This window comes from Pinus tabuliformis, chromosome 2_1 (genome assembly GCF_031772625.1).
Source record: "Pinus tabuliformis cultivar Carrire ecotype Pingquan chromosome 2_1, CPIR1, whole genome shotgun sequence".
NCBI lineage: Eukaryota > Viridiplantae > Streptophyta > Pinopsida > Pinales > Pinaceae > Pinus > Pinus tabuliformis.
Genome location: NC_142299.1, coordinates 707,618,444 through 707,637,419, shown reverse-complemented (window position 1 = coordinate 707,637,419; position 18,976 = coordinate 707,618,444).

The following is an 18,976-nucleotide window of genomic DNA, read 5'->3' as shown; positions in this document are numbered from 1 at the left end:
TCAAAAACCCTAGACACCCTTGTAACGCCACTTCCCATATCTACCCACTTTCACCAGCTTTCCCAGGGCAAACATGAGCTGAGGGCTACTATGACATGATTCAACCTCCTAGATCACCTTAAGGAAATGGAGTTGTAAAACCAAGACTTTACTAACTTCCCTCAGGTGCTACAGGACCCCCAAGAGCTAAACAGCCCTTATAGGTGCCCAAACACTATGTTAACTTGCTTTTTCACTAATCTGGACTCCTAGACACTGGCATAACACTGCTTGAATTCAATTGTAACCCTCCCGTCACATTCATAAGCCTGCAAGGGAGAGAATGCAGTCTTTTTTTACCCAATTCTATGCCAATGATGGAGAGATCTAAGCCACTTTTTCAAGGCTAGGATCCAAACCTCTACCCAGAACTTGATGAAACTCTCAAAAATGATAAATGACACAAAGAAAAAACCTTCAATTCAAAACTTGACCAAGGACTTAACCTGACCCATCCTAACCATGACAAACATTTCATCAAACACGTCATGAACATGTAATATACATGTCATAATTACATACATGAACATAGGGATCTCATACTTATCTAAGAATTGTCAAGAATGTCTGATGTCCTCTCACAAAAACTACATTATCATCTATTAGGTCATGAATTCATTAACCATTCATTTACTAATCAAATGATGATGAGAGCCATAACTAAAGTTTGTCATAAAACCATGCTTATAACCAACATATAACCAAGACAATAGCAATGATAGGACAACCGTTAAAGCCACATAACAAGTGCATTTACTCATGGAGTACAAGAGGAACTTAGCTCTTATTAACATATGCAAAAGCCAACCAAGTGAGGGACTTCCATGTGCCACCCAACCATAGATTGGGTTGAACTAAATCTTTCTTTCAGCCAATCACCCTTGTGCCATATTCCAAGCATGAATTTGGGACTCACAACAAAACAACATGGGCTTCCTTAGGCTTTACCGCATATCCCGTTATTACCGGTTAAGGGATTTCTAGGCTCAAAACCATCATCTATACAACCAGGCTTTACCATGTATCCCACCATTACCGGTCAAGGGATTACTAGGCCTAAACAAGCTTAGATGCCTTCAAATTTCTTCACCAATAACTGGAGGAATTTTCCCATATCCACCCTCAGGATTTACCATGTATCCCACCACTACTAGTCAAGGGATTCCTGTGCCTTTGGGAATTTTCTTAAGACCACCTCACTTAATTCCAAAACCATATGGAAATCCAGCTCAACCAAATGAACGAACCCCATCACACCGTGGCTATCTGGAAATGGAAAGGCAAGGTTGAAACCTCTACAACCCCTGGAAAATCCCATGCTAATGGAAACAAGAGAACCAAATACACACATGCATGTCCAAACTAGCAAGGAGATCATACATGCAACTCGAAAGTAACGCTAATATAGTCGCTTGATCCAACTCTTCCTTGCTTGATCTTTACTTCCCTTTGCTTTCTTGTCCTTCCTTTACCTTCCTTTTTCCAATGCTAGAGTGCTCCAAGAATGCTCTAAGTGTGCAAGAGTATGAGAGAGTGAAAGAATAGAAGAAAGCTCCAAGCTAAAACTGACAAAAGTCTCAACTAACAAAAGCCATGAATTGATCCTTAGAATCCTTTTTATCATTGAGGCCTCTATTTTCTTCAATTTCCTCCTCACATGCAACCCGTGACCTTTGATATTTCTTTTCTCCTATTTTCCTTTATTTTCATAAATAAAACGCTAATTAATGCCTCTTTTCGTTTTCAAAGCTTTTGCCATTACCTTTGTCAATTTCCCCTTAGCCATAATAAACCAAATGAACACCCATTAGGATGTTCTTCCCAACATTCAGCTTGGAATATGTGTCCCATGACCTTGGTCTTATTTTTCCTTTATTAACTTTATTACATGAACTTTTAACTCGGGGTTGTTACAAGCCCAGGATCACTAGTTGTATCCGAGAAAAAGAGAAAATAATAGACCTATGATCTGCTTCAACAAACTTCATGTTGATTTCCAATGTATTTTGGTTCTCACGTCAGAAACTCAATACACCTATGGAACACTACTCGCAGATCGTCAACATACGCTACAAACTCCATCCACACCTCTCTCTCTCTCTCTGATCTAGGTGGATATTGTTGGACACCCGTCTATTCCACTTGGAGCCCCACCATTGTTTCTTTTCAGTTTCCTTAATTGTAGTACAACTTACTATTTTTGGAAATTTTTCGGGTCCTAAACTTCTGGAGCCATTTGAGGGACTAAAATAATCTTTTAGGGAAAATGGAGAGACCAGAAAAAGCACCAAACCAACTTATTGGTTTTTTTTTTGGCCTCTTCTTTGAGATCTTCAAAACGAGTTATTATGATAGCCAAACTGAGATCGTATGCCAAAGTTATGACCCTAGGAAGTTGACATTCCAACTTACCCCAATGGGGACCACAAGCTTTTGGCATTTCATCTCCTAGGGTTAGGTTTTTGGATGTTTAGGATTTCTCATTGTTTCTCAATGATAAAAAGGCAACTGAGCCTCATTGTAACACTCAGAGGCATGTAGCCGCCACATCTCTTGTCAGAGAAAAAGCTACCATCGTCCGAGCTAGTTTATTTCCATTTTGTATGTAAGCATATTTTAGTTCTTTGATATTAATGAAATGAAGTTCTATTTTTGTTGCATATATGTGTTTATGTATATATGTGTATTTTGTTGCGTTCTTGCATAAGTCTGGATCAGTGGTATCAGAGTGGTCTGCTCTTTCTCTGTTTTTCTTTGCATGTACCCAATGAGGTCATGGTATAAGGAGTTAGGGCTAGAACTGGTTGAACTTTTGCAATACCATCCTCGCAAACCCCAACGACCTCTCATGGCAGAAGAAAAGAAAGACGAGGGAGCAGGAGATCCCTTCAAAATATTGCTCGAAGAAGCCCTCGAGTGACAAAGGAACACAATGATGGACAACTTTGCCTAGATCCTTCGGCAACTACCCATAGACGACGCATCGTCATCTAGCAGCGACTCTGGAGGTGCCACTCCCTTTAAGATACAAGTTAACTTTGACATCCCCATATTTGAAGGCCAAATAAATGTGGATATCATAGATAAATGGTTAAATCCGTTAGAAGGATATTTTTTTTATTCATGATTTTTCCAATTGGGAAAAGATTACTTTTTCACTTCTCAAAGCCACCCCCCACATCAAGGATTGGTGGGAAAACTATTGTGAGAAGAGGGACAAGAGAGAACCCTCACTATTTTTAGCTGCACCCACTTGGAATTCTTTCTGAGACACCATAAAGGAGTAGTGTTACCCTTTTGGGAGCTATGAAGATAAATACATGATGTGGACCATGTTGCGGCAGGGAAGGGACCAAGACGTGCCAGATTTCACAATAATTTTTCATACCCTTTGTACGAAGTTGGGTATCAAGCATTCTGAGTGGCATTTGGTACTCAAGTACCGTGACTGTGTACACAAGTACATCCAGGACAAGAGGGAGCTCCTGGATATATCCTTGCTTTGCACTGCCTATCGATACGCTATCAAGATCAAACAAAATTTTAAAAAGAAGAAGTGGGACTTTAGATCTGCAAATCCAAACCAAGGGAAAGGAACCTCCAAACCACAGAACAAAGGACAAAGCCAAGGCGGGGTGACCCAAGACAACCAGTCGAAGCTGCAAGTAAAGAAAAACACCATGAAGACAAAGAAGGACACGGGAAAATGGTGTGAGTTCCATAAGAGCCCCACTCACAACACGGGTGAGTGTCGAGCCAAGCAGTCACTAATGGTCAAAATGAAGGCTTCCGAATTAGATGAATGTTTTGACTCTGAGTCAGAACCTAAAAAGGAGAATGATAAAGGGAAGCATATTATTAACAGGGAACCCAGTGCCACCATTGCTACCACCAAGATCTAGAAGATTGAGCCCGAATATCTAGAGGAGGGGGAGAGCCTCTTCCACTCACAAATGTGGGTGAAGGGTTCTCCACTACAGTTCATTGTTGAAGTGGGAGCCAAAAGAACCTCATTTTAGTAGAGGTCATGAAGCGTCTCGGCCTATCAACGACACCACACCTATAGTCGCACATCATCCAGTGGCTTCACCAAGGACGAGATCTCCGCGTCAACCATCAGTGTCGCCTTCCCTAGAACATTAAGCCCTTCACAAATGAGGTATTGTGTGATGTTTCTCCTCTTGAAGTTTGTGATGTATTATTAGGCCAACCATACTTGTGGAAGCGTCATGTTGTGTATGAGTATAGACCTCACATTGTTATTATTACTTTTAGTAATAAGTTATATAGGATACGAGAGGTAGCACCGTCTACCACCATCTCTTTGATATTTGCGAAGAAATGCAGTAAGATCATTTCTCATACCAAGAAGTTTGTCTTCCTTATGATTTGCTCTCATAGCAAGAAGAATATTGTGGCCACCTCCATGGCCTCTAGACAGGGTTCCTCCACACAACAACAACATATGAGAAGGTCTTGGATGAGTACAGGGACATCTTCACCTCACCCACAGGGGTACCCCTACACTGTCAAGTCAAGCACTCCATTGATCTGACCCCGGGCACACTGCTACCCAATGGACCAATCTACTGACACTCCATTATGGAGAATGATGAGATCAGGAGGAAGATTCAGGAGCTGTTATAGAAAGGGCACATCAGACCAAGTTCATCACCTTGTGGTATCCCAACCATTTTGGTACAGAAGAAGGATGGAACCTGGAGGCTTTGTATTGAATATCGAACGTAGAATAAGATCATGGTCCAAAATAGGTATCCAATCCCACGGATTGATGACCTTCTAGACTAGCTCAAGGGTGTCAAAAATTTCAGCAAGATTGAATTGAAGTCTGGTTATCTCCAGGTACCAATTAAAACCTCTAATGTGTGGAATACCACTTTCAAATCAAAGGAGGGCCTTTTCGAATGGTTGGTCATTCCTTTTGGGTTGACGAATGCCCTTGCAAACTTCATGCGGTTGATGGGTGACATCTTCCAGCCCTTCACCAACTCATTTTTCGTAGTGTACTTGGACGACATCCTGATCTTCATCCGGAGATGGGAAGAGCACATACACCATAACCGACAGGTCCTCCAAACCTTGCGACAACACAAATTGTATGCCAATCTAGAGAAATACACTTTTGGGATGATCAAGGTTCAATATTTGGGGTATATCATTGATAAGCGGGGTGTGCATGTGGACCCAGTCAAGGTACAAGTTATTCAAGATTGGCCAACCCCAAACACTCTAACAGAGCTCTGTAGCTTTTTGGTTCTTGCCAATTTCTATCGCAGGTTCGTGTTGGGATTCTCTCATATCACTTGGCCTGTGAGTTAAGTCACCAAGGGTGAAGCGAAAACAAATTTCTTTTGGTATGAATCCCTACAGAAGGAATTTGTTGAGTTGAAGCATTGCCTCTACTCTGCACCAGTGCTCACATTACCATATCTGCAAAAACCATTTGAAATTGAGGCAGACACCTTCGACTATGCTATTGGTGCAGTTCTTACCCAGCAGGGGCATATAGTGGAATATCATAGTGAGACACTTTCAGATACAGTCCGAAAGTATCCCACTTATGACAAAGAGATGTATTCTATTGTGCAGTCCTGTCGACAATGGAATAATTACATTCTAGGGAAGGAAATGATCATCCACACAAACCACCGACCCCTGCAGTTCATATAGACACAAGGAAAATTGCAAAATGATCACCAGAAAAAATGGTCCATATATTTGCAACAATTCCATTTGAACATCGAGTATAAGAAGGACAACACCAATAATGTTGTTGATTGTCTCAGCCGACCACCGGTTATGGCACTGACCACTGTGCTCGACTCTTGTGGACACGAGAATTCAAGGTGGTCACATCTTTACAAGAGCGATCCGTAATTTGGCAACACATACCAGCTGCTCCTAGAAGGCAAGCAAGTTCCATATTTTCACCTCCAGGGCACATTGTTATGCCACCTAGGACACCTATGTGTTCCTTCAAGCAAGCATGCCAAGATGATTTGGGAGGTGTACTACATTCGGGTCGCTGGACATTTCAGAGTAGAGAAAATAATGGCAGTGCTACATAAGTATTTTTATTAGCCGAACCTTCGACTGGATGTTGGGGGGTGCATCAGATCCTGCACTACCTGCGCCATTTCCAAACCAACCATCAAAAAGGAAGGCTTATATACTCCTCTGCCTACTCCTAGTCAGCCTTGGGAATCGATCTCCATGGATTACATGTCGGGCCTTCCTTCTACTAAGCATGGCAACGACTGTATTTTCGTGGTCGTCAACAAATTCTCTAATATGGTCATTTTGGCGGCCTGCAAGAAGAGTATCACAATAGAAGCCACTACTAAGCTCTTCTTTGAACGAGTGTGGGTACACTTTGGGATCCCATCATCCATTATCTCAGATCGAGACAACAGGTTCCTGAGTAAATTTTGGTCAAGCGTCTGGTCTATGCTAGATACCAATCTCACTAAGTCCATGACCTTCCCCCCCAAACTGGTGGCCAAACAGGGGCTATCAATAATATGATCATGCACATTCTGTGCATGTACAACTCGAAGCATCCACAAACATGGGATGAAAGCCTCCCCTATGTACAGAACAACTACAACAAATCTCTCCATAACTCAACTAGCCACAACCCCTTTCAGGTGGGGTTGGGATTTTAGCCATTATGTCCCATTGATGTTTACATACCACTTGCGACTACTCAGGAAGATTCAACTCATGTCCAATCCGAAGCTGACAAAGCTACCAACTTCATTGAACACATTCAACACATCCGCCAGCAGGTCCATGACATATTGGACAAAGCAAATATTAAGTACAAACAACGTCATTATCAACACTAGGTGCCACACAAGTTCTAGGCGGGAAACAAAGTTTGGTTACCTTTACAGAAGGAGCACCTCGTTGGGGCCCACCGCAAGCTTTGCCTACTTCAATATGAGACTTACACCATAACTAAGGTTGTGGGAGACAATGATTTTGAGCTCAACATTCCCCCATTCCTTGGCCTGCACCCAATGTTCAATGTGGAACGCCTTCAGCCATACTTTCTACCATTATTGGACACATTAGACATTGCAGAACAACTCACACCAATAGAGCTAAACCCAGACTGCATGGAACATGCCACAACTGATCGAACCATGGACACGAAGATCAAGAATACTCGCCAACAAAAGATCCAATTATATCAGGTTGTCAGAGTTGGCCAACTCCTGCACCAAGGCAAGTGGCTCACCAAGGATCACGTTCTACAGAAGTTTCCCCATCTCGTGGAGGCACTCAACGTAATGGGGACCATTGCTTCCTAAGGGGGGAGGATTGATCCAGGTGGATATTGGTGGCTCACCTATTCCACTTGGACCCCCACTGTTGTTTCTTTTTACTTTCTTTAATTGTAGCACAACTTCCTATTTTTGGCTTTTTTTCGGGTCCTAAACTTCAAGATCCTTTTTGAGGGACTAAAATACGTTTTTAGGGAAAACAAATAGATCAAAAGAGTACCAAACTCGTTTGCATAATTGTTTTTACCCTCCTCTTCAAGATCTTCGAAACGAGGTATTATGATATCCAAACAAAAATCGTATGCGAAAGTTATAACCCCAGGAACTTCATGTTCCAACTTACCCCAATGAGTCCCACAAGCTTTTGGTGCTTCATCCCCTAGGGTTAGGTTTTTGGATGTTTAGGGTTTCTCATTGTTTCTCAATAATAAAAAGCATGTTGGGTTGTTTTATATTCTTTCCATGACTAGCCTCCCTAGTTAACCGGGGGGTTTTGCCCCTCTTCGTTGTGCTGATTGTGCAGCGGGAAGGTCACAGGGGGTTTGAGGGGGGCAGGTAGCCCCCCTCTACGGGGTTCTGGGAAGTGTCGTGGGGAAATTTTTTTTGGACCCTATCTTAGGTTGGGCGAACCTACCTATGGTTTGGTGCATGGTTTTCGCACATGGTTTGGACGCGATGGTTTTTAGTCCATGGTATTGGATGCTTCGGCATATATATATATATATATATATATATATATATATATATATATATATATATATATATATATATATTGTAACATTGAAATGAACATAATGAAAAATCAATCTTGTAGTCCCGGTTTTGGGATCCAGGGGAAAATCTCTATGTATATGTGTTTTATATGTTATGCTCTCGCATTGTTTATTTTTTGTGTTTTAGAATTCGTATGCAGGTAATTTTTGTACGGGGTTAAAACCTACATTTGATATCAGAGTTGTTTTGGCTTCAAGGGGATGACTTTGTTGCTGAGGGGTTTCGCTCGGGCCTGTGGTAGACCCTGTTCAGTGGGAGATCTGCGGGATCAATTCTGGTGGTGAAAGAAGATGGCGAGCAGTGGAAAGATAGGGATCGAGAAATTTAATGGTAAGAGTTTTGAGTTGTGGAAACTCAAGATGAAGGATATGTTGGTGGATAAAGATCAGTGGATCACAGTAGATCCAGGTACTAAACCAACGGGAGTGTCCGATGAAAAATGAAAGAAGTTGGATCGGAAGGCAAAGAGCACAATACGATTGTGTGCCTCAGATTCAGTATTGCTAAATGTATCAGGGGAAGCTACGACGAAGGCTTTGTGGGACAAGTTAGGGACTTTGTACCAATCTAAGTCTCTAGTCAATAAACTGTTCCTACGGAAAAAAGTGGTATAACCTGAGGATGAAATATGGAGACTTGGTGACAAAGCATCTGAACGCATTTAATACTGTGTTAAGTCAGTTATTATCTGTTGATATTAAAACTTCAGAGGAAGATAAGTGCATCAGTTTGTTTTGTTCTCTACCAGATTTGTGGATAGTCTGGTTATTGCAATAGGTAGCAATGCAACTGCCTTGCAGTTTGATGAAATAGTCTCATCCTGGCTGACAGAGGAGATGAGACGGAAAAATATGGAGAGCCAGAATGGTGATGCCTTGTCTGTATGAGGACTATCCCAGAACAGAAACAAAAATAAGTCAACGAGTGGGAGATCTAAATTCCAGGGAAACCTGTAAAGGCGGTGTGCTGGAAATGTGGAAAGGAAGGGCACTACAAAAGGGACTCTAAATCTATAGCTCTTGAGAAAGGAAAGGGATCTAATGATGCTCCTTCTGCAGAGGCGAAAACCATCTCAGATGAAGGTGAGGATGTATACTTGGCTTCTTCAAGTACACATGTAGATCATGAGGCGTGGTTGATTGACTCAGGTGCATCATTCCACTTCACTCCCCATAGAGAGTGGTTCTGCGAGTATGAGAAATATGATGGTGATGATGTCTTCTTAGGGGATGATAGGAAAGCTAGAATCATTGGTCGCGGAAAAGTAAATTTGAAGTTGCAAGGTGGAAGGACTAAAACACTTCTGGGTGTTCTACATATTCCTGCATTAGCGAGAAATTTGATTTCTGTAAGCAAGCTGGATGATGCAGGTGTAAAAACAGTGTTCGAAAAAGATACCTGCAAGATGGTCCAGGGATCACTAGTATTGATGCAGGGAGTTTGGATTGGAAATCTGTACAATCTGCAAGGTAGCATTGTTATTGATGGGTGCAATAGTTTTGTGGTTCCTGAAAGTGAAGCAGAAAATCTAGTAGTCTCTGGAGATAAGACCATGCTGTGGCATAAAAGGCTTGGACATATTGGAGAGAAGGGCCTTCGAATACTTCATGATAAAGGTATGGTAGAAGGTATGAGTAATAGCTCTCTGGATTTTGATTTCTGTGAAAATTATGTATATGGGAAGAAAAATCGGGTGAGTTTCCCCTCTGGTGGTAAGAGGGCGAAACAGATATTAGAGCTTGTGCACATTGATGCGTTTGGACCTGTGAAGGTTCCATCACTGGGTAAGTCTGTGTACTATGTATCATTTTAGATGACTTCTCAAAGGAATACATGGATATATTTCCTTAAGAAGAATTCTGAAGTCTTTGACAAGTTTAAATAATTTAAGGCTCTGGTGGAAAACCAGAAAAAGAAGAAGATAAAGGTGTCGAAGACAGATAACAGTGGAGAGTTTCGCGGCAAGGAATTTGAAGAATTCTGTAACAAGCGTGGTATATCATGGAAGAAGACTACTCCATACACACCTGAGCAACATGGAGTTGCAGAAAGAATGAACAATACATTGATGTAAAGGGCAAGAAGCATGCTCAGTGGTGCCGGGTTAGGATATGAATTCTGGGCAGAGGTAGTGGAGACAACATGTTACCTGGTCAACTAATCACCTTCATCATCGTTGGAGGATAAGACTCCACAAGAGGTATGGACTGGTAAAAAACCCTCTCTTTCACATCTGAGGGTATTTGGATGTGATGCATATGTACATGTTCCAAAGGAAAAAAGAACCAAGTTGGATAGTAAATCTGAAAAGTGCATCTTTATTGGGTATAAGAATGGTTTAAAGGGTTATAAGCTTTGGAACCCAATAACAAGGAAGGTTGTGTACAACCGAGATGTGGTGTTCAGAGAGGTGAAAGATGTTATTAAACATGAAGTCCCATCAAAAGAACCTGAGAAGATAGAGTTTGAGCTTAAGGAGGAAGAATCATACTCTACAGCAAAAGAGGAATCAGAAGATGAAGAGCCACAAACTCCGGTTGTGAGAAGATCAGTTCGAGAAAGAAGGCAGCCAGAAAGGTATAGTCCATCTGCTTTCTGTTCAAATTTTTCTCTATCTATTACTGATGATGATCCCAGAACTGTGAATGAAGCAGTAGATTCAGAGGATGGCAAACTCTGGAAAGAGGCCATGGTTGATGAAATGTCATCTTTGCACAAAAACGAGGCTTGGGATCTGGTGGAGTTGTTGGCTAGAAGGAAACCCATTGGCAACAAATGGGTGTTCAAGAAGAAGACAAATGCAGAAGGAAAGGTGGAGAAATACAAAGCTCAATTAGTAGCAAAAGGTTATTCCTAGGTGCAAGGAATTGATTTTGGTGATATTTTTTCTCCTGTTGCCAAGGTAGCTTCTATTAGATTACTTTTATCTGTTGTTGTTGCTTTTGATTTTGAGGTAGAACAGATGGATATCAAGACAACATTTCTTCACGGGGATCTAGAAGAGGAGATCTAGATGAAGCAACCTGAAGGCTTTGTGGTGAATGGTAAGAAACCAGTGGTATGCAAGTTAAAGAAGTCTTTGTATGGGTTAAAACAATCACCAAGGATGTGGTATTAGAAATTTGGTACATTTATACGGGGACTTGACTTCACCAGAAGCCAAGCGGATCACTATGTGTGTTTTAAATTAATTGGTGATCGTGTTATTTATCTGGTCTTGTATGTGGATGACATGTTGCTGGTTGGAAATGACAAAGAAATTATCTAAGATTTGAAGACCCAATTGTCCTCCAAAATCAACATGAAAGATCTTGGTGCTGCGAAGTATATTTTGGGCATGGAAAGTAAAAGAGATCGGGCAAAGAGGAAGCTCTGGTTAAACCAGAGGAAGTATCTCGAGACAATATTGCAGAGGTTTAATATGCAAGATAGTAAACCGGTGAAGGTTCCTTCCTATTCCTGTAGGTGTAAAGTTATCTGTTGAACAGTATCCCAAGACACAAGAAGAGGAAGAGGACATGTCCCGTGTTCCATATGCAAGTGCAGTCAGTACCCTGATGTATGCGATGGTCTATACTAGACTAGACATTGCACATGCAGTGGGAGTATTGAGTAGGTTTATGTCAAAACCAGGGAAGGAACATTGGACAACAGTGAAGTGGGTTTTCAGGTATTTGCATGGCACTAATGATTATGGTTTGTGCTAACAAGGAAGACTAGGATTGGATAGAGTTTTGGATATTCGTGGCTTTTTTGATGCAGACTGGGCTGGAGATCTAGATTAGAGAATATCTACAAGTGGGTATGTGTTTAACCTATTTGGAGGTGCAGTCAATTGGATGAGTAAGAAACAATCTGTAGTGGCACTATCAACTACAGAGGCATAATACATGGCAGCTACTCATGCAAGCAAGGAAGCAATTTGGTTACAAAGATTGTGTTCAAGTATGGGGTTAGTATAGGGAGCTATAATGATAGACTGTGACAGCCAAAGTGCAATTTTCTTGGCAAAGAACCCTGCTTACCATTCAAAGACAAAGCACATTGATGTCCAGTATCACTTTGTGAGGGATATGATAGAAGACAAAAAGGTGTTGCTGGTAAAGGTGGATACTTTGAAGAATATTGTAGATGCATTGAAAAAATCTGTGAGCTCTGAGAAGTTCTCTTGGTGTAGAGAAACAATGGGCGTTGCAGGGCTAGATAAATGACTAAGCTCTCTTGTGGCCCCCTGTGGAAAGAAAACAACAAGTGGGAGAATGTTGGGTTGTGTTATATTCTTTCCACGACTAGCCTCCCTAGTTAACCGAAGGGTTAGAGGGGGGAGGGGGGGAAGCCCCCCCTTCGTTGCGTCGATTGTGTAGTGGGGGGGTCATAGGGGGGTGGCAGCCCTCCCTGTCCAAGGGGTTTGAGGGGGGCGGTTAGCCCCCCTCTACTGGATCTAGGGCAACGCCCTGAGGAAATTTTTTTTGGACCCTATATTAGGTTGTGTGGACCTACCTATGGTTTTCGCACATGGTTTTCGTCGCAATGGCTTTCAGTACATGGTATTGGATGCTTCGACATGTATATATATGTATTGTAACATTGAAAGGAACATAATGAAAAATCAATCTGGTAGTCCCGGTTTTGGGATACAGAGGAAAATCTCTGTGTATATGTGTTTTATGTGTTGTGCTCTCGCACTGTTTATTTTTTGTGTTTTAGAATTCTTATGTAGGTAATTTCTGTATGGGGTTAAAACCTACAAAGGCCACTCAGCCTCATTGTAACACAGTTCAAAGGCATGTAGCCACCACATCTCTTCTCAGAGATAAAGCTACCATCGCTCGAGCTAGTTTATTTCCATTTTGTATGTAAGCATATTTCAGTTCTTTGATATTAATGAAATGAAGTTTTATTTCTGTTGCATCTTTGTGTTTATGTCTATATTTGTATTATGTTGTGTTCCTACATAAGTCTCTCTCTCTCTCTCTCTCTCTCTCTCTCTCTCTATATATATATATCTATATATATATATATATATATATATATATATATATATATATATATATATAAATAATTTTTTTGTATGTTGTCCGTGGACCCCAGAGATCCGTGACTGCTATGTCCATGGAATATTTATACCAGGAAGATCCATCTGAAGGGGATCACTTCGTGTTGGCTCAACCAGAAAGCCTAACCTTGAGAGTGTCGAGAAAATTGAACATGTGACATCTCAATTGCAATGGTGCTTTAACGACAGGGACTCAACCAATTGACCTAACCCTAGGGGTTGGGACTGCATATATATTATTATAGTACACACAATATATTATGGTAATATATGTGTGTGTGTGTGTGTGTACAATGCCCAATGGGTTGTTGCTGGTGATATGTTGTTCAATATTTCACCTTTGTGATTAATGCTTTAAAATGGCCTTGGAAAATCAAACAAAGTGATAATATGCTTAAACCATATCTACATGAACACTAATAGTTGACCGCCCATTGGCCATCATCGAGACAACCTACACATAAACAAATGTGTGAGATCATTCTAGATCATACTAGGGATATCATGCTTTGTTTTACTTCTTGTTTCAATATTTTTCTTTCCGACTTGTATTATGTTGCATAGGCCGCCTTGTAGAATTGCTTGAAGGAAACTATAGACTATTACCAACTTGCCAATATCTATCAACACAGGGCAGGGTTGGGTAGGTAACGTCCATCTGCAATCAACTTACCCATACTTATAGATAGGATATGGGAGCTCCCCTAGTTGTCTTGGATACTCATTCCTGAGGATTTCAACTTCCTTCATAATAACAATAGGGGTCTCACTAGTCCTTTCCTAGGTGAGGCATACTGTAAAAGGAAACAGAATAGTTCGCTTTTTGTTGACCACACGACTCTTGTGGATGTTATTGTGTTCTTGACCTACCACAATAGTGTAAGTAGCACTGAATCTACAATTATTTTCTTTTAAGTGAGTGAGTTTTTGAATTTTTTGCAAAAGTAATGTTGCAACTCTTGGCGTTGTTGCAAGAAATTTCACCTCCATTGGGGTAAAGAGCTCAATAGAGAAGTAGAAGGACAAAGCATTAGGGAGGTTGCTTTTGTTGTGGTAGCTTGAGTTTCAATAGCAGGTAGCTTGATATTCAATAGCCATTGAACTTTGAAACATGGCAAGGTTGACAGTGACTAAACTCTTTCAATTGTTGTGGTTGTTAACATGAGCTCTTCTATTCATTTCACTCATCTTTGTGGACATTAGGAAAGCAGTGAAGAAGAGAAATTAATAAGTATCCACACTGCACTAAGATGGTTATAGTGATCTCGACAAGGTCACTATATATATTATGAAATGTTAAGAGAAACAAGCATTAATGTGTCCGTGAGTCGAGATTTCTACATGCTTTATATGGTGTATCAAAGTCAGCATATAAGTAGAAGGTTTCAATTCATATTTTTCCAAATTTATTTCCCAAGCCATGGAAATGAGCTCTCTAGAAAACCCATAGCCACCAATGTGAAAGTTGCTATTATAGAATGTTGGATGGAGCTATGGCTATGAATGGACATCATGCAGTATATAAAGGAGATGTTGAAGGGACAGAAGTAAGTTACTACTGAAAATACATAGTAGCAGAAACAAAGAAGATACATGAAAAAATAAAGAACAACCCATTGATAAGGTGGTTATTGAAAAGTTCGGAGGCAACAATCTAGATGGGGATGGCTTAGAGGATAAAAAGGATCGGGGTGGAAAAATTAGATGTACTGTGGACGTTGTTGGATAAGTTGCAGTCTATGCTAGTGTTGTGCATGATTTTTATTTGGGATCTCTATTTCTTCCAAGTAGAGGGGTGTTTGGAATCGATCCCACGTCTCTCAATTGCTATAGTATGTTGTCTGCTATGGGACTATTGGCATGGGAAGCACGTTGGCACTACCATAGCAGTTAATGCGGATGCTATGGTAGGTCGCCAACTTTGAATTTTAATTTGCTCTGGTGATGGGCATTCGGACGTGTACAAGAAATAATTTATGAGGAATATTTTCCCATATCGGGTCTGACAGTTTTGGGGATCTTTCACAAGATTAGAGTGTCATCAATACTCTAGAAGGAAGCAAATTACACTGGTTGGTCTATATAATATTCTATTGGAGATGCAGCATGCCTAGATCCTTCTAGTACAAGTAAATTTCTATCCTAACAAAGCTTACCTAGAGGATATACTCTGGGATTAACGTACACTGTCCACAAGATATGGCTCCCACCAATGGGTAGATTGTTTAACATAGATGTCAGATAGTCATTGCTATAATTAAGATGATTGGATGCTTGAAAGGTTGATTTTAAAGTAACCAAAACTCTTGTCTCGGTTTGGTTGCTAGGGGGTTTATTGGCACAGTGGGGATAAATTCTTGGGTGGGCCCCTTGATACTATTCCTGGAACTATCTTTGACTTTCAGTGTATTCTTTCATTAACCACTTAGCAACTTGAATGAACTTATTGACAAGTTATTTTATTTATGGGATTGGTGGTTGCTACAGTCTCATATGATATGGCAGGTCAAACTTCTTTAATAGACCACATAGATGATGCAGATAAGCTCATTGAAGTTACTATCGTTGCAAAAAACTAGTGCGTTGATCGATGTGGTTGTTCTACTTCTGCACATTTGGCATTAAACCAAAAGGAAAAATCTTAGCAAATTGTTATGATCATAGTAAGGAGAAATATGAAAGAATTGATACCAACAAGAAGTACAGGCAGAGAAAGAAGAAACTGATTAGGGTACAAGAAGAAATACAAAAGCTTATCATGGGAGTTGGCGTATATTGGGACAATGTAGTAAGACTGAAATAGAGAGTCCTACTAGAAAGATGGGAGTTTTTGAGAATGTCTGGCGGACATATGAAGGATTGGATTGATAAATGTCAGTCTTCTATCATTGGATATCGACCAAAGGTAAGTGTTCTCCTTAATGGATGGTTTGGATTTCAGTTCATGACTAAGGAGGATGCAAATAAAATAGGTTCTATGCCATGGGTGAGTGGTAGGGGCTTTTTATGTCCCTCGAAATAGATTGTTGGTTTTTATCCAGTAAGAGAACTCCTTAAATGTAAGTTTATATGGGTAAAACTATTGGGCCTTCCGGTGGAGTTGTGGTCTAAGAAGGCAATTATGGAGATTGCCCACAAAATTGGCAAGTTCTATTACGTTGATGAAGGGTGTGTTGGTTTGTTGGATAAAAGGGTGGCTTGGTTCTTGGTTGAAGCAGATTTCACAGGGGTAATTCTAGTGGCTCTCGACATATACTAGAGTTCATTTTCCATCAGATAACAAGTGGACTGCTAGGGAATCCCATTCAGATGTCTGGGATGTCATGAAATTGGGCATTTGGTTGCAGAGTGTCCTCTACGATTTGGTGGGAATTGCCTTCTGAAGAACAAACAAGTTTATTTTACAAATAGGGTTCCATCAATGCATAACCAACAATAGGGTCAATTAGGGTCTGCCATTAATCCCCTAATGCTTTCCCTTGAGGAGGTCCCCAGAACCAACCAACGACAATATTAAGATAAGCCTCCAGTCAACTTTTGAAAAGGTTGGAAGATCGGTGGAATCTCGATGGCTACATATGAGTACAACACTCTGAAGATTACATTGGTAAACATCACCTCTCGGACGTCTCTCTCATATAGTCATGAATCTAAAGGTAAGGATCATACATTTATTCTTGATTTGAGATTGTCATCATTATCTCCCCCTCGATATAAGGCCACGTTGGGAGATAATTCTTCCCCTTCCTTAGTTGATACAAAGCTGGAAAATCTTGCAAGTGATGAATCACTGGGCCTTGAGCCATTAACAATGAAAAAATCCTTTTTCCGAGATAGAGAAGCTTTCACTAGGCTAGAATAGAAGATGAATGGAATAAACAGGAAAAAGAAAGGCATAAAATATAAACAGGGTTCTTCTTGCATTGGATTGGGATATGATCTCAACATACGTTTTTTTGAATCTTTAGAAGAGGCTCTCTATCCACCCATTGATGTGGGCTCCTCCAAAGTTTATGATGGAACAATAGAAACAAATGATATGCGGGTCCTTGGAGCAAACCATCCCGTTGTTACCCATTTTAAATGAAGATCATGTCATTCAACATCAAAGGACTGGGATCGTCGCAATCTCGACGATCATTACATTACATAATTTACTCTAAACAGCCTCTAGTGGTACCGCTTCAGGAAACTATGATTGATAAGGAGAAATCACAGGATATACTTTTGTCGATATGCCCAAATTGGGAAGTTTGTGCAACCAATGCTTTGGGCATTTTTGGGGGATTAACAACCAAGTTGGATCCCAAGCTATTATCTCTCCAAGGCATATAAATCCTTGATGGAGATCATATTGACTGGATATAATAGGGTATCTCTCAAATTAAACATATATGTTCCATACGACAACAGGAAAGTCTTTTGGGAGAGATTGGAGGCTCGTGGACTATTAGACATACATTCGCTCATTGTTGCGGGAGATTTGAATCTAACGATGAATATGAAGGAGATTTGGGGACAAAAGCGCAGATTGGATTCTCGCAAAATGCTTTAAGGACATAATATCCTGTCCCATATGTCCTACACGGAGGAATGGGCGTTCCAGTGTCGATGACATCAGGAAGTGGCTAAACAGGTTCCTTGTACATACATTTATGGATACAAGACTAAAACACTTAACATCAGCGTCCTTATATGTTGGAATCTCAAACCACGATACAATATTCCTGGAATGGAATGGCGAGCATGAAGCCAAAGCGTTGCCATTCAAATTTAATCATTCGTGGCTCCAAGAAAAGGAGTTAATAAAGTTGGTCTGACATTCTTGGATGCAACCAATCGAAATAGATCAATCCAAGAAGATGGAAAAGGTTTCCCATAAGATACGATGATTGAAGATAGAGGTTAAATCATGGGTCAACAAACATAAAAAAGAGATTCCATAGGAGTTAGCTAACATTGAAAAAGAACACTAGTTTCTTCCATAAGGTTGCATCTAAAAGGAAAAGCACCAACACAATCTGGTACATTGGAGATGCGGATAACAGGCTACTCACGCCTCTACAAGGCATACAACAAGAGGTTGTCTTTTATTTCAGAAAGCAATTCTCGGCGCATGAGGCATCAAACATCGAAGAACAATTGGAAATTGCCCAATTATTCCCTTGTATGGTCAATGAAGAAGTCATTGAGAGCATGGATAGACCTATCTCTTCAGAAGGACTACAAGGAGTATTGAAAGAACTTGCTAAGGAAAAAAGCCTAGGACTGGATAGGTGGCCGATGGAGCTATTCTTATTTTTCTTCGACCTGATGGGATCTGATCTCATTGATATGGTGGAAGAGTCCCGACTATAGGGTCACATTTCAGGTGTTAATCGATGTTACCTTTCTTACCCTTATTCCAAAAAAATTCAGTTCTTCCCGTTTTTCAGATTACACACCAATATCACTTTGTAATGTGGCATATAAAATGATTTCTAGGCTAATAGCTAATCGAGTTAAGCAAATATTGTCTGAGCATATTACTTTCGAACAATTTGGTTTCCTTGCAAACAGAAGGATTCATGACGTCGTGGGGATCACACAAGAATGTATACATTCTATCAAAGCCCGTAAATTGAAATCCTGCTTGATGAAGATCGATCTTATCAAAGCATATGATAGGGTCAATTGGGATTTTCTCAGGCTAATTCTACATAGAATCAGATTCCTCTGGAAACATATTAACTGGATCATGGCTTGTGTCACGACAACCGACTTAATAGTGTTGATCAATGGGAGGCCATTAGAGTTC